Source organism: Notamacropus eugenii, chromosome 5 (genome assembly GCF_028372415.1).
Source record: "Notamacropus eugenii isolate mMacEug1 chromosome 5, mMacEug1.pri_v2, whole genome shotgun sequence".
Classification (NCBI taxonomy): domain Eukaryota; kingdom Metazoa; phylum Chordata; class Mammalia; order Diprotodontia; family Macropodidae; genus Notamacropus; species Notamacropus eugenii.
The window spans coordinates 250,609,996-250,627,593 of NC_092876.1; the positions used below are offsets into that span (position 1 = coordinate 250,609,996).

At 33.7% G+C, this 17,598-nt stretch overlaps 1 long non-coding RNA gene across 1 annotated transcript in view; it reads right to left on the bottom strand.

Moving 5' to 3' along the window:
- Nucleotides 1-6,763: 6,763 nt before the first annotated feature.
- LOC140509124 (uncharacterized) overlaps nt 6,764-17,598 on the bottom strand; it is a 62,080-nt gene continuing 51,245 nt past the window's right edge. Inside the window, exon 3 of the long non-coding RNA XR_011968583.1 lies at nt 6,764-8,489. This is a non-coding gene — a long non-coding RNA (uncharacterized lncRNA). The remainder of the gene's footprint in view (nt 8,490-17,598) is intronic.

Genomic DNA, 17,598 nt, shown 5'->3' on the forward strand with positions numbered 1-17,598 from the left:
ATAGTGCTTTCCATGTCTTCTTTAATCAAAAATTCTTCCGTTCTCCATAAATCTGATGAATACACTAATCCTTGCTCCTCCAGTGTGTCCATGACATCAGTCTTTGTACCTAGATCATGTACCCATTTGGACTTTATTTTTATATATGGTGTCAGGCCTGGGGCTATGCCTAGGTTCTGTCACACTGTTATCCAGCTTTCCCAGCAATTTTTGAGGAACAGTGAGTTCTTATACCCGTAGCTGAGGTTCTTGGATTTATCAAACAGGAGATTGCTATATTCTTTGCCTACTGCGTCTTGAGCACCTAGCCTATTCCACTTGTCTGCCCTTCTGTTTCTTAGCCAGTACCAAGTGGTTTTGATAATTAGTGCTTTATAAGACAATTTGAGATCTGGTAACCCTACTGGTAGACCACCTACCCTGGCATTTATTTTCATTAGTCCCATTGATGTTCTGGACCTTTCATTCTTCCAGATGAATTTCGATATTATTTTATCCAGTTCTAGAAAATAATTATCTGATGGTTTAATTACTATGCTGCTAAATAAGTAAATTAATTTAGGTAGAATTGTCATTTTTGTTATATTGGCTTGTCCTGCTCATGAGCAAACTGATGTTTGTTTGTTTTTTTTCCACTTACTTAGATCTGTCTTTTTTTCTGCAAAAAGTGTCTTGTAATTGAGTTCATATAATCCCTGGGTTTGTTTTGGCAGGTAAACTCCTAAGAATTTTATAGTGTCGACCCTACCTTTAAATGGGATTTCTCTTTCTATCTCTTGCTGTTGGACTTTGTTGCTAATATATAGGAACGTGGAAGATTTATGTGGGTTTATTTTGTAACCTACAACTTTGCCAAAGTTGTTTATTCTTTCAAGTAGTTTTTTACTTGAATCTCTGGGATTCTCTAATTATATCATCATACCATCTGGAAAGAGTGATAATTTAGTTTCTTCTTTGCGTATTCTTATTCCTTCAGTTTCTTTATCTTGTGTAATTGCTACAGCTAACTTTTCTAGTATCATATTGAATAATAGTGGTGATAATGGGCATCCTTATTTCACCCCTGAGCTTATTGGAAATACATCTAGCTTATCTCCATTGCATATAATGCTTTCTGAAGGTTTTAGGTAGATATTGCTTATTATTATGTGGAAAGTTCACTTTATTCCTATGCTTTACAATGTTTTTAATAGGAATGGGTGTTGTATTTTGTCAAAAGCTTTTTCTGCATCTATTGAGATAATCGTGTTGCTGTTGTTAGTTTTCTTATTGATATGATCAATAATGCTAATAGTTTTCCTAATATTGAACCAGCCCTGCATTCCTGGTATGAATCCTAAGTGATCATAATATATTATTCTCGTGATAAGTTGCTGTATTCGTTTTGCTAAAGTCTTATTTAAAATTTTTGCATCTATATTCTTTAGAGAAATTGGTCTAAAATTTTATTTCTCTTTTTTGTCTCTTCCTGGTTTAGGTATCAAAACCATATTAGTAACATAAAAGGAATGTGGGAGGACACTTTCTACCACAATTTTCAAAAATAGTCTATATAGTTTTGGAATTAACTGTTCTTTAAATGTTTGATAGAATTCACTTGTAAATCCATCTGGCCCTGGAGATTTTTCCTAGGGAGTTCATTGATTTGCTTGTTCAATTTCTTTTTCTGAGATGGGGTTGTTTAAGTATTGAACTTCCTCTTCTGTCATTCTGATCAATTTGTATTTTTTAAAATACTCATCCATCTCATTTAGATTGTCGAATTTAAGGGCATAAAGTTGGGCAAAGTAGTTTCTAATTATTGTTTTAATTTCCTTCTCATTGGACTTAAATTCATCCCTTTAATTTTTGATATTACTAATTTGATTTTCTTCTTTCTTTTTTTAATCAAATTGACCAAATGCTTATCAGTTTTATTAGTTTTTTTTCACAAAATGAATTATTGGTTTTATTTATTAATTCAATACTTTTCTTAATTTCAATTTTATTAATCTCTCCTTTGATTTTGAGTATTTCTAATTTAGTATTTATATGGGAATTTTAATTTTTTTTCTTTTTCGAGCTTTATCAGCTGCATGCCCAAGTCATTGATCTCCTCTTTACTTTATTAATGTAGGCATTCAAAGATATAAAACTACCCCTAAGAACTGCTTTTGCAGCATCTCATAAGATTTGGTAGGTTTTCTCATTATTGTCATTCTGTTGAAGGAACTTGTTGATTGTGTCTATAATTTTTTGTTTAATCGACTCCTTCTTTAGGATTAGATTACATAGTTTCCAATTGATTTTTGGTTTATCTTTCCATGGTCTTTTATTACATATAATTTTTCAGTTTTCTTCAGAGACCTATCATATCTACCTTATCCAAAGTTTTATTTACCTCCTTAACCTCTTTCTTGTTTATTTTGAAGTTAGACTTATCACGTTCCAAGATGGGGAGTTTGAGGTCCCCTACTAGCACAGTTTTACTGTCAATTTCTTCCTTCAACTCCCCCAACCTCTCCTCTAGGAATCTGGATGCTATACCACTTGGAGCATACATGTTTAGTAATGATACTGCTTCATTGTCTACGGTGACTTTTAACATGATATAGTTTCCTTCCTTGTCTCTTTTGATTAGATCTATTTCTGCTTTTGCTTTGTCTAAGATTAGGATTGCTACCCCTGCTTTTCTTACATCAGCTGAAGTGCAATATATTGTGCTCCAACCTTTTACCTTCACCCTGTGTGTATCCCCCCATTCCAAATGAGTTTCTTGTAAACAAAATATTGTTCGATTATGGCTTTTAGTCCATTCTGCTATCCATATCCATTCACATTCACAGTTACAATTACAGTCTGTGTATTTCCCTTCATCCTCTTTCCCACCGTTAGTGCTTTTAGATCTCCCTTCTCCCTTCCCCTTCTCAAAAGTTTTCACTTTTCTCCACTGCCTCCTGCAACCTTTTCTCCCTTCTTTTAGCCCCCCTTCCTTTTACTCCCCTTTACCCTTCCTACTTCTTCCCTCCCATTTAGCTTCTCCTCCCCTTTCTTCTGCCTTTCCCTCCTACAACCTCTGGAGCTAGTTAGAATTATATACTTAATTAAATTTACTGTTCCCTCCTTGAACCAAATCAAATGAGGGTACCTCTCCTACAATTCTCATGTCCTTCCCCTGTTTCCCTGTACTATAATTTTGTACTTCTTCCTATGATGTAATTTACCATTTTCTGTTTCCTCCTTTTCACACCTTCTGTTACAATCCCTCTGCAAGCTTAATTCATATTTTTATCATCACATCCTTTACTTTATAGTCATTCCCTCTATGCATATCCCTTTTATATTTCATAATAGATGCACAATTCTGAAGATTAATAGGTATCATCTTCGCTTGTAGTAGGTAAACAGTTTACCCAAATTGAGTAACCAGTTTTTGGCTTTTTTTCCCTCCCTGTTTAGCTTTTTATGCCTGTCTTGAGACCTGCGTTTGAAGATCGTATTTTCTATTAACTTCTGGGGTTTTTGTCATGAAGTCTGGAAATCCCTTATTTCATTGAATGACCATCTCCTTGCCTGAAATATTATGCTGACTGTTGCTGAATAGTTGATTCTTGGTCTAGTCCCAGCTCCTTTGCCTTACAAAATATTAGATTCCTATTTCGTTGATCTTTTAATGTAGAAGCTGCAAAGTCCTGTGTGATCCTGACTCTAGCTCCTCGATATTTGAATGGTTTCTTTCTGGCTGTCTGTAGTATTTTCTCCTTCACTTGATTGTTCTGGAATTTGGCAACAATATTTCTTGGGGTTTTGAGTTTGAGATCCCTTTTTCTCTGTATTTTCTTTGACATTCAAGGTGCTGACTACCCTGAATTAGGTAAATGATATGTGTGCTTGGTTGAAGGAATGATATATGTACATGTTTAAACTGCCTTTCCTTTATGCATATCTAAGAACCTGTGATAGCAGGCACCTCTGTGTATGTTAGGATGCTTACTGTTACAAGAGGCTCAGTGACTTGATCAAAGTCACATGGTTAGTAAAATATGAGAAGCCAGATTTGAATCTAGGTCCTCTGACTCTATGAAGTCCAAAATTGTATCATCTATAATATAGTCTGCCTAATAATAAATTTCCATGAATCATGTTACTACAGGTACTGCTAACAGGAAGAATTTGGTTACACAGTAACTGTATATTATCCAAAATAAGACAAGTTATTGTTTTAAAAGATGTGATTTTTTTATTGCAATTTTGGGGAGTTCAGGATTTTACCTGGAAAAACATAGGTAAAATCTGGGTCAAATAAGTCTAAATTAATATGAATATCAGAGGTTTTTTGGGCTGATTCTCTGATGGGTAAAATGTAAGTAAACCAAATATCTAATATCTGTTAACAGGAGAGTTGGAAGATTTAGGTTCAAGTCCTGATGCTGACACATATAGGCTGAGTACCCAGTTCTTATCATTTAACTTCTCAATCCCTCTAGGTAAATCTTTAAGACTGAAAATCGAAGAATATTTGCTAATAATCATTGATAAGGAGCATTTCCTCACTAGAAGTTCCTTACAGAAATGAAACTATAGATAGACTACATGTGAGCAAAATAAAATATAAACATAGCACATGCAACACACTATAACTATGCTCCTATACAGAATTTCAGGCAGGTTTTATTCAATTTGAGGGAAAAAATAAACTTCAAAGAGTATATAAATCTTACTGAGACAATACTCTTGTAAGAGATAAAGCCGCAAAATAATTCAGCTTTTCCAGGGAGAGGAATCCTGGACGTTAATATGTATATTTCATTATACTACTCCATGATAGGTAATAAGAGGAGCTGTAAATGCCCTGGCATCAAGCAGAGCTATGGGCGTGACAGGTACCATAACTACCTTGAAGAAATTCCATCAGCAGAAATTACCTCATTGTTGGTTATGGTCTTTTGAAGATTTCTGGAAATGGCTTGCAGCCACATGTAATGAATGCTTCTTTGATTCCTTGAGAAAGTAAGGAGGAAAAAAGCAAATACTTGCTTTAGTGGTTAGTGTTGGCGCTAAAGAGAAACTTAAACTGCAAACTTTGACATTACTCTCTTTTTGCCTTAGGGTACACGCATTACTGGTGCAGTGGTTAGAATTCTTGCAATGTGAAAATGACCCTTTATTTCTTCTTCTCTTCCTCCTCCTCCTCCTTCCATCAAATTTAAGGCAAGGGCAACTATGTGAACCATTTTCCAGTTTTAATATGCTTTCAGTTCAGTATTTTCACATATATTATCTCAACAGATCCTCACAGTATTAGAATTTAAATTCCTTTTGAATAGGTCCTATCTTTTCCATTTCTTTGTTTTCTCAAGTACTTAGTCCAATTCCTGGCCTGTAATAACTAGGTGATTAAGAAATGATTACTGACTGAGATGATCCAATGAGAGACAGAAAGCAGTAATTCATATTATTAGTAATAGTAGCTAGTATTTATATATTGCTTTGAGTTTGTAAAGTACTTTACAAATATTATTTTATTTGTTCATACAACAGCTAATAGGTATGTCCTATTAATAAAAATATATCAATAAATAAATCATATTGATAATAGTACTCAGAATTTATGTAGTACTTTGCAAGAATATCTCATTTTATCTTTGTAAAACAACCCTGGAAGATAATTGCTATTAGTTTTCTCATTTTGAAGAAAAGGAAACTGAGGCAGGTAGAAGTTAAATGACTTGATTTAAGTCATAGGAAGTTAAATGTCTAATCCTGGATTTGAAGTATGGCTTCCCTGACTCAAAATTCTACTTTCTAGAGAACATTGCTGTATATAGCTTGTATTCAAATTTTAGAAATAGGGACACTAAAGTTCAGAGCCGGAGGTTGAATGATATGCTCAATTTATATGCCTACTCAGAGACAAAGATAGAAGGAAAATTTGCATCTGTATTTCTTGTCCGTACCTATTTCCATCTAATGACATGGTCTCTCAGTGTTCCAGCTATTTCAATGAAACTTCAAAATGCACACTAATAGAAAATATGGACAATAATTTATAACTTTGATTAGTATGTTTATATATGGGACTACACTTGAGGAGAGGGGAAATCTGGAAGATAGCTATAAGACTTCAAGTACTCTAACAACTAGGCTGAAAACTGAATAGAACTGACAACTGAGTTTCTTAATCTGATATGAATAGAATTCTGAGAAATTTTGCTCATAGCTCTTAGACCAAATTTAGATTAAATTGTAGACTCAGTGGTGTTCTGAGAGCCAATTGTTAAATTTCAGTGTGAACATTTATGCCTTGAAAATGAGCAAATGTTTCAAAATAAAGCTTGATATATTGTTTTGTTTATTGTCTAGACTGAAGAAAGTGATAGGGAAAACTTTAATAATGCAGATTCAACTTAAAAATGTGTTGTAATTACATTTTTTTCTTCTGCTAAGCTTATTGCTAAATATTCACTAGTGTATCCTAATTGGGGTTTAGTATTGTTTAATACCTCTCCCTTATATTTTAGCTTTGGAGTACAATAGCACCAACAATTCACACAACTTCTTTCACTTATATTTGAGTTATAAAATCCATTTTTCATTCACTCTTGAAATTTCAAATTTACTCACTGATGGAGAACCTTGTGATTTTTTTGAACCCTTGAAAGTATCCCTATATCTTTTATGAAAGAAAGCAGTAGATTGGTCAAAGGAATCACATTTGCTCTTTATGTCTTATATAACAATAACCCTTTAAAGAGAAAATGTTATCACAGACCATACAGTGAAATTATTTTTTTATTTTTTTATTGTATACAAATTTATGAGAAGGCTAGTTACAATCTAGCAAGGTGTCATTTGGATAGCTGCAGCTTATTTCCAAGCAACTAATAATATTTACAGGGTCATTATAAATTTTTCCAAGAAAGTTTGTTAAAAAATAATACTGACAGTGAAGTGTATGTACAATTAAAACATAAAGTAAAACACATAAATCTAATGTGTTATTCTGGACACAATCAAAAGAAAATAATTTTTCATCCATGAAAATTTTAAGACTCCTAAAGATAGGAACTTGTAAAATACAGAGTAGATAGTGAAATATAAAAATGGAAGATTTTCTAGAGATAATAAATACATTTTTGAGAAAGGAAACATAATCCTATTTATAGATTGAATGAACAGAAAGAAAGAAAAGGTATGTTAGGTGTAGAAAGGGGAAAGGGGAAATCTTCACTTCTCCTTCCCCCCACTCTCTCCAGCATTTTAATGTGCTACATATATCACACAGATCTCAAATAAGGACAATTTATAGAGAACAACATACTTCACATTCATCTGATTTATTATTAGCTCACTAAAAGTGAGCCATTTCAGAATTGTTTACCTGAGTTGTAAACCAGTGATATGATCTTTCTCAATCTCTGTTATTTATGTGATAAAAAATATGAACTTAAGATGCAAAACAGGTGCTGAATACCTAGAGATGGTAGGCTCTTCAGAAGTCAAGTCAAACCTGTAGCTGAAAAGGAACTTACTTGAAAATATCCATAATATTTGTTCATATAACATCTCCTTGGAAAACTTCTATAGTGGGGCAACTACTATTCATTTTCAATGTAAAAATGTCGATGAAAAATACATACATTTTAAAACAAATTATGGTGTGCTTATTATTTTTAAAAATGCTTTTTTTAAAGTCACCTGACAAAGACATTATGAATAAACCTTAGCACTCTTAGGTTAATTAATTCTTGTAGACTATATCTCATAGATTAGGATCATGTTCCTAATTTACAGTTGAGAACCAATGACTTGTACAAGTTATATAGTAAGTAGCACAGCTTGAATTGAACCGAAGCCTTCTGAATAAATTCCATCCGGGCATGTGTATTATACTGTTGCTGTCCTCTGGTAGTCCAGAATAAACAAAAGCTGAACTCAAGGTGCACTTTGAAATTTGTATGTATTTATCAGACTAAAGAAGCAGAGACATAGCCTCTGTCAGCACTAGGGTAAAACTTGCTTTTACCAACATTAGTCATGTGGTTGCTTGAACCAAACTCCTTGACATCGTTAGAGTCATCATGGTCTGTTAAAAAGTGGAAATTTTTGCATCTGACAGAATTTTGCAATTCTCTACAATTCACAATAAAAATTCAATGCATTTCAATGATTCAAAAAACATTTCTTCAATTTCTATAATGAAGAAAGTGCTAGTCACTAGTAAAAAATAAAAACAAAACAAAAATATGGAACTGTCCTTGACCTCAGTGAGCTTATATTCTATCAGATAGTGGTGGAATTTAACGGACAAATAAAAGGTAATTTGAGGAGAGAGCAAACATTAATAATCTGCTCATTCAGGAGAAATTTTACAGAGGAGTTATGACCTAATTTGCACTCTGAATAAACACAATCCTTCTGAGTTGTGGAAATGGTAGGAAATCACATTCCAAGATGAGAATACAGCTTCTTCAAATGCAAACCACCATGTTGAAATCCAATCATAATTTCTGAAATAAGATAATTTAAAAATACTGTATAAGTTTAAGAGGAAATAGTTTTATAAATAATTATGCATTATCCAAGAATAAAAGTTCACATAACTGCTTTCAAGTAAATGTTTTGGGTTTTATCAAGTCTGTAAAGAGTTGAAGGTACAAAACACAAATGTGAACACTCAGAACTCAAGAAACATTTGTCCAGTTCTACTACTACTGTAATAATTCAACATTGACCCATTGTGTAAAGTTGTTGAGTGATCAGGCAAACCTGATGTACTGAAGCATAATTCTTTGGTTAAGAAGAATACTGTCTTTAGTTGTTCTTCAGCTAACTCCAAATGTTTGCCCTGTGGGGTTTTCTTCCAGTAGAAATTTGAATTTGTACTTACTGTTTCAAGTTTCTGATTTACCTAACATGGAACCTACTTTGATTTTTCTTGTAAGATAATACTCTTTGCCAATAATGCCTCTCTTATTTCCATAAAGAACTTACCTTTATCAATCTCTCCTTGTCTGTGTAGGTTGATGTATTCTACAAATCTCTCATAGGAATATTTAAAGTTTGGCTGGAAAAGATCAAGTATTTTTAGACCAGATCTATAAAATGAATAGTACTTTGACGCAGTCTTCATGTAATAGGGCTTCTGGTACAAAATCCTCAGCTTTATTGTAGATTACAGAACGAGGGATTGTGGGTTGGGGTGAAAGTTCTAGTACACAGATACGTTCAGTGTTTCCAAAGCTTTACACAGATCATACCAATGATATTTCATCTCCGCCTTCACCACCCTAGATCATATCAGGTCATATGTCCCAATAAAGATGATGTCAGTGGCTTTTAGTCATTCTGACCTGATTACTCCAACCAGAAGTGCTGTGACAACTACCCCCTGTTTTTTCAAGTACTTGTTCTAAAACTCAGATTTCTCAAAAATTTTGTCATATACACTTTTATTAATTCTTAAAAGACCTTAGGAGTAGATAAACACACACAATAGTAATGTGTACAACTAAAATTGGCGTAAAAAAGAAACCAAAGAAATTAATGCCATCAAATTTTAATAACGAATAAAATGTATATATTTGCATATAAAAAAGCATGTGTATACATATGGATACCCATACACATATGTACATACATATAAATATGCTTGTATTTTTTCAGTCTAAGACTGCAGTATTTTTAGTATATATTGTTTTTCATAGTAAAATGATAAATTCATTGAATGTATCAATCTTTCCCAATAAATTTGTGATCTTTTAATTTCTTGCTCCAACATTAACAACAAACAGGATGGTAGGGTTTTGTGGATGATTTTAAAATACAAATGGATAAAAATTTACCTAGTTTAACTTTATTGCTCTGAGTGGACAGCTATAAAAAGTTAAGTTTTAGGATAGGAAAGTTAAAATTTTGTTACTAGTAAATTTGAAGAGAAATATTCTTATGATTGTGTCAATTGTCAAATCATACATTTCTATTCTTTGTTAATAAAATTACTTTTAACAGATTAGACTAGCTAGAAACAAAAGCAATAAAAAGGTCTATATGATAAATGACTACTTTTAAAACAAAAAAAATCTTCTGGGAAAACTGGAAAGTAATTTGACACAATTTAGGTTTATACTATCATCTAAAGCTGTATATAGAAACAGCTGAAGACAAACATACTATTTAAAAGTTAAAGGCCACATCTTAAAAAATTTAAGAAAATAAGAACATATATTTTTCACAGTTATGACAAAAGTGAGTACAAATTCTTAATTAATCAAGGGTTAAAGAAGATCACAAAACAAAATAGAATTATGGCTGCACATAGGTTAAATGTTTTTGCTCAAAAAAATTCAGGGAAAACGGAATTAGAAAAGAATGGTGGGACAATATTTACATCAATTATTACTGGTGTAAGTATGATCTTCAAATATTTAGAGCGTTGATTGTTGCCAATAAATTATTTCAGTCGTGTTAAACTTTCTATAACCCCATTTTTGTGTTTTCTTGGCAAAGATCTAGGAGTGATTTGATATATCCTTCTCCAGTTCATTTTCCACGTTAAGAAACTGAGGCAAAGAGGGTTAATTGCCTTGCCCAGGGTCACAAAACTAATAGATGTCAAAAATCTTATTTGAATTCAAGAAGATTAATTTTCCTCACTCAAGGCACTTCACTCTGCAAGAATTTGAATATGTTTCCAAAGAAGAATTGCAAATTGTAAATGACCCACTGAAAATATGTTCCAAATCACTAAGAGGAAAAACAAATGCAAATGTAAAGCAACCCTGATCTCACACCATGTAAACTTGGGAAGGGTCAATATTGAACTGTGAAAAGACAGAAAATATCATACCCAGCAAAGCTAAGCACAATTTTGAATGAAAAAAAATGGACATTTGATCAGCTGTCAGACTTTCAGAACGATTTAAAAAAAAAAAAAAAAGCCCTGAAAGCAGTGGAAGATTTGACATACAAGAGCCAAAAGAAAGATAAGGTACATAGCAATGACTAAGTATAAGGAACTCAATATGGATGGAATGTTTACCTTTTACACAAGGAATTGTAGAACCTGTGTCTAAGACTGATATTAGTAATTAGGAAGCTTATCAGAAAGCTTGAGAAAGATCTGAGTATGATATAACCTTTAAAAAGTAAAACCATTGAAGAACAGCTTAAAGAGTAATTATCCTATACAAATGAGGTATAAGAGGAAGGATCAATATAGACGAATTAGATGGAGGAGGGGAGTCATTTGTTATAGGGCCTACTTTCATCGGGAATGGGTCTAAGAAGGGGAAAGTATATATACATGTAGAAGAGGATAAAAGTCTTTTAAATTAAAAAAAAAAAGAAAATTCTAAGAGGATAGGGAATGGAAGAGGATAAAGGAGGGAATCTTTAGAGTGGAGGGTGAGGGAATAGGTTAAAAAGGGTCTATAGAAGGGTGTTTAGATTTAGGCGAATGAGAGGGTAAGGAGGGATGACTGGAGCAGGGGTAGGTTAAGTAATAGGAGGGCTAGGTTGCAAGAAGAGTAGAAGTAAAGTAGAGGAGTTATGATAAATAGAAAAAAGAGATATGCTCAAATATAAAAAATAAGATTAGGAGTAAAATCTCTTAGGGAAAGTATATATTTATATATGTATATACGAGTATGAATGTATACGTGTATGCAGACATAGACATCTATTTATAAAACTATCCATGCTCAATTATAGGCATGGGGTGGTGGATAGGGAGGAGGGAAAGGGAGCAAAAGAGGACGGGCAAAGAAGAAAGTAAAAAGTGCACGGTAGAGAGCAAAAGAAAACCTGCAAGTTAACAAACAAAAGATGGACAATTTTCAACTTAACGCTCAGTTTTTAATATACAGTTTTTCTCAAAATGATAAGTTACTGCTATTTATTTTGAATCCTCTCTGATGTTGTATTGTGTACATGAAATGCTTTTTTCTTTTCTTATTTATGTTTAAGTTTAATATTTAAGTTCATAATTTTCTTTTTCTCATTATGTATTTAAGTTTTAGTATGTGTATAAAATAAAAAAAAAACACGAAATAATCATCTCTAAGATCACTTAAAGCTCTAGATTTATGATCCTTGAATGACCCATGTGACACTGATGTAATATTGACTCTATGTCCTATGTACTATATTCATGTGTCCCACCACTGGTAACGTGTCTCCTCCTTTTCCCTGTCCCATAATCATCTTTTTGTTTATTGTAGAAGCAAATCTTATTAATACTCAATGAAAGAACAATTATACATCTCCTTATTTGTTCACATAAATATTTAGTTGGATACTATCTTTTTAAATGCTACTTTCTCCCTAAAGTTATGTATGCCGTAAACTTACACACACATGCATACACATGCACACACACATGCACACATGCACAAATACAAACACATATATAAACACGGAGGAAAAGCATAAAATGTGGATTAGGTTTTATGTTATAATTGAGAAACATGAAAAATATGTGCATCATCTATAAACATTATATGTATTATCTTAACTGATGAAAACTGATCAGTTTGGGGAGCAGTTTCTCATTGCTATATAAGGTAATGTGAGATTTCTGGTCACTGAGAGCCATATCTCTGTCTTCTGCAGGCAGTTTTATTCAGTACCTTTTCAAGCTGAAATATCTTTTCTTATATGAACTAGCAAGAAATAAAATCATGTACAAAATCTTTGTCTATCACAGGCTTCTTCCATCACTTTCTAAGTAACGTGAACTTTTATAGCTTCCATTCCAGTTTTTACCTGCCAGATTTATATATCAACTATGAGTATTTTAATAGAATTAAGGTAGATATTGAAGATTTATAACAAGGAAAGTAAAACCTATGTTTGGTTTTGTTCACACAACGTCACAGTTGGCTAAAAAAGGAAGCAAAATATTTATTACATAAATCATATTTCTGTCTAAATGATACAAAACAAATAGTTTGATTTTCTCTTCCTTTTTCTCTAACATAACTAATGGTTTGCTAAATTTACTAACCTGATCTTCTCTCATGAATATGTTACAATCACAAAAAATTCCATAGATGTGTGATGTAGTCACATAGCTAAGTTTATTTGATGATCCTCTGATAATTTATATCACCTATGGTACAAAATAGATTCTCAAGTTTATTCCACTATAAGGGAAGATAACTTGTCTAGGGTCAAGATTGATGAGGAATTTCTTATAGGTGGTAAAGTCCTCCAGATCTGATCATTTGAAGATACCATTGAGTTGCTGTCTTGGCCTTCCCTGTTCCTTCCCCATAGATCCCACTGGGAGCCCGAGGACAGAGAAATAGCTGTTCCTCCTGCTCCAGTCCAAGTCCAGTCCATTTCACTGTGATCATCTCCTCTCCCCAAACTTCCAGCCAATACACCCCTCTATTTAATTGGATAGCACTCTCTTATCCTCACCCCCATAAGAAGGATTCTGAAGTAGCTTATACACTCCTATCCTCAAACCAACTAACCTCTCCTGAACAGTCCTTCCAATTTCCTGGCTGCCAGGAAGTTATGACTGTTCAAGCCAGTTGAATGAGCAAGAAACCCAGAACTACAGCTTTTCACTCAACATCTAATCTGCTGCTGTACCTTAAAGATCACTGAGAATTACCACCTACTAAATCTGTTAGCAGTGACATCTGCCATGCTGATTAAGCATCCTACATGTTATGGAGAACAAGGGTTATCTTGCTTTAGTATTTCCATCTCCAGTATTTAGTGAAACACTAGTTACCTACATAGTAAGAGAGATATACAGTGGATATGTGGAGGCTCTAGCTCATTACCAATAAATGTTTGTGAAACAGCATCATAAAATGACTCATCACAGGATTGTGGTAATATGCTACTCTTGTACCCACTCAGAAGAAGACCTCCAGCATGTACAGGTATACATCTATCAAAGATTTATGGGATGGAGATGTACAGATAATTTGCAATCTCTGCTACTAATGGGGAAGTGTCCATATAAGTGATATCATTAGACCCATTGAAGGACTGAAATGGTGAATGAAGTGTCAATTGAGGTTGTGAATGGGGACAAAAAGAGGGTTTAGGAAGGTAAAGTGATTTCCCTCTAAGTGGTTTAGAAAAATTTCCTGTTTTAATGGAGCTCTTCAGAGTTGTCTCTGTTAGCTAGGGATCTCCCTGTCACTGGATATGTTCGAGTAGAGCTCTATCAATGATATAGAGAGGACTACTGAATTGGGTACCAGAAGGCAATATGACCATATGACCTTCCAACTCTAAAATTCAAAATAATTTGCATTTTAATTGATCTCTCTCAGCATCACATCTTACTGGTTATTCCTGTTTAAAAGAAAAAAAATAAAACACCCAGAAAGTAATGTTTCCTAATTCTTATAAAAATCAACTGGAAAATCTAGAGACTTTGCAAAAGCATGACTGGAATCAAATTCTGGAAGGAAGTGTCAGCATTTCTCTTTTGTGTCTTCTTATGTTTAGAGACTGAGGATTTAACTGCTAGAGTAACTGGATTCTTACTCTAACGTTCTGGAATTGATTTGAGGGAAAAAAGTAATTAATCTGTCCTTCTTGACTGGTAGAATAATATTCTGCACTCCTGGGATATCAGTAGTTTATTACAGTTTATTACATTTTCTAACTGCTCTTTCACACTGAAAGAAAAATCCTGAGAATCCTGAACAAGGATACTATTGTTAATAAAAGTTTAAGAAAGATTCACAAAGAGGCAATGCACATAGTGCTTATTTTCATTAAAGAACAGAATGGGGATCCAAGAAACCCATACTACATATACAAGATACCCTCTACATTCTCTATCTTTACTTTTTTTTTGTTCCGGGGTAGTGTGGAGATAACCCTGGAATCTCAAATGGTAGGTAAATAAAACAAGCTCTCATTGGTCCTAATACACTGGAAGGTCTCTCATTTTCCATATATTTGAAGCATTTTTTTCTTGGGAACATATTATTGACTTCTTCCATTGTGGGCCCAGTCTAACTTAGTTCAGAAGGACCTAACCATTACCAGAGTTTTGACAAATGAGTGATTTTTCTAGCTTAGAGTAAGACCAGATGTTGAAAAGATGAAAGATGTTCAGAGATGAAAACATCAGTAGATGGGTGCAAATGTGGGACTGAGATCTGTATCAGTGTTGGTATTATCCATACAGATGAAATTAGAACTCTTTCAAAGTATAGATACTTACCATAAATATCAGAATTTTCAAATTCTATTAAATTTAATAAATGAAAAAAGATGAGATACAAAAGTATGTTTACATTATCTACTTAATATCTTTACAAAATATTTTTCCTAAACCTTTCACATGATTTAGGGATTAATATTCCATAGAATTTTGGAAATCCATGCCTTCTTTGATTTTATTATTTTTCATCAACAAAAGTAATTATTCAAAACCCTATAGAATGTTGGCAAATTAGCAGAGGCATTCTATGAAGATAGACTCCAAGATAAAGTATTCTTTCTGTGAAATCACCCACTTTCATCTCAGTTCTCTGTCTCTTATTATTATTTTTGATATCTAACTTTTTGTGTGTGTGCAAGTTTATAGCATTTAGATTTTTGGGATACTCATATAAAGTTTGTACACATACACAGACATATGTGTGCATGTATACATACATATACATGCACATATACACATATATGTGCGTGTGTATATATATACATATATGAAATTAATTACAATTGGGGGGGGGGAGGAAGGGTATCAGCAACTGAGACTATCAGCAAAAGTTTCATGTAGAACATGATGCATGACCTGTATTTTGAAGGAAGAAAAGGACTCCATGAAGTAGACAAAGGAAAGAAGAACACAGTGGGAATATGAGATAGACTGTGTAAGCTTATGAAGGATATAAGGAGTGGAATATTGTATGTGAGCAACAGAGACAAATCACCTCTTTAACCTAGGTGAGTTATACAAACAATTGGGAATAAATGGCGTTCAGGCATTTGTAAATGAAGAATATTACATAAATGTACAGTTACCTTAAGGAACAAGCTATAGGCACATGTCTGTGTAACGGACACAAAGCCATCTATCTAGTCTCATTAATTTCCATCTCATACTCTGTGATCCAGCCAAGCTGGCCTTTCTGATGTTTATATGACACACTCCAACTTCCATGTCTTTACTGCTACTAGGACTTTCCTCTACAATTTTGAAATAGCATCAGTGACTCCATTTTACCTTTACCCACCATTTTGTGAAATAAAATCTTAGAGTCACCTGAGTTTGGGGAAGTAACAAGATTACTCCCCTCTTTCAAGAATCACCCAACTTACAAAGTCATAAAACAACCATGTTTTCTTTCTCTCCTCAGTGTCTCCTGAATCCACTTAATCCACTCCAACTATGTATCACCTTTACCTCATTGTCTCTTGATCCCCTCCTCCAACAGATAAGAAACCAGGTATCTTAACCCTTTCATTCTGTTTTTTATTCCCTCCAAACTGTACATGAACTGGGTAAAGACCAAAGTTTTGGGTTCTTGATGACTGAGAGCCTCGAACGTGGTATGTTTTGCAACTACATATATTGCTAAATAAATCATTTGTTTAAATGGTACATGATTTCTTTATTTCAATGTAGCACTCCAAAGCCTGAAATGAAGTCCTTCCTCTTCTCAACCTAGTCTAATCTCTCTCTTCTTTCAAGATTAAGCTTCAGCATTACCCTTGATAAGCAGCTTTTCTTGATCCCTCCCCCAACACCTGCTAGTGCCTCCTTCCCTACCTTGTATTTATTTTTTTTATTTTGATTCTATATGTTTATTTGCGGTCTTCCCTATTAGAATGGGAGTTTCTTATGAGCAGAAGTTGATTCATTCTTTGTCTTTGTACCATCTAGTTGCTAGACCAAAGGCGGGGGGTACTTGGCATATACTTCTTGTTTGGTGGATAGGAATGAGATCACTATTTCTTTGTATTCTTTCCATGTGAAAGTTATCCTGAGTTGAAATCATAAATTAAAACTATCTCTGTATTTCTAAGAATCCAATCTAATTCAATAAACACTTATTAAGCACCTACTGTGTGTCAGGTAGTGTGTTAAGTATTGGGTTGAGGTGGTAGGGGAGGTAAGATGCAATTTATTAGAAGATAGTTCATATACTTAAGGAACTAATGATTCTTCTTCATTCTCCAAGAGGACCAAAATGACATCACTGAGCTAGAGTCAAGTTTTAGTGTGTCTGATCCTAGATTATCAGACCAATATGAGCTCAGAATGCTGTACGGCAAGTTAGGCATAAACAGTCTGTGTGAACATTTGGGGTGGATTCTTGAAATTTGAGTATCCTGTGTTTCCTTTGAGCTTTCAATTCTCCTTTGTTATAGAGCATAGCATGCCATGGGCATGCTATGCTGAAAGTTCCTGTGCCAGTGTCTCCTATATCACATAAACAATTCCAATGTTCTAAAGAAAGACCTTGACTGTGTCCTTTTATTGCTTCTTCTGACCACCACATGAATGTTTGCCCTGTGTAAGTTCTCCATAAAATAATCTTTTTGGCAAATGTGCTTTTTGCATTTGAACAACGTGGCCATCCTTTTGAAGCTGCATTCTCTGAAGCAGAGTCTGAATGCTTGGGGATT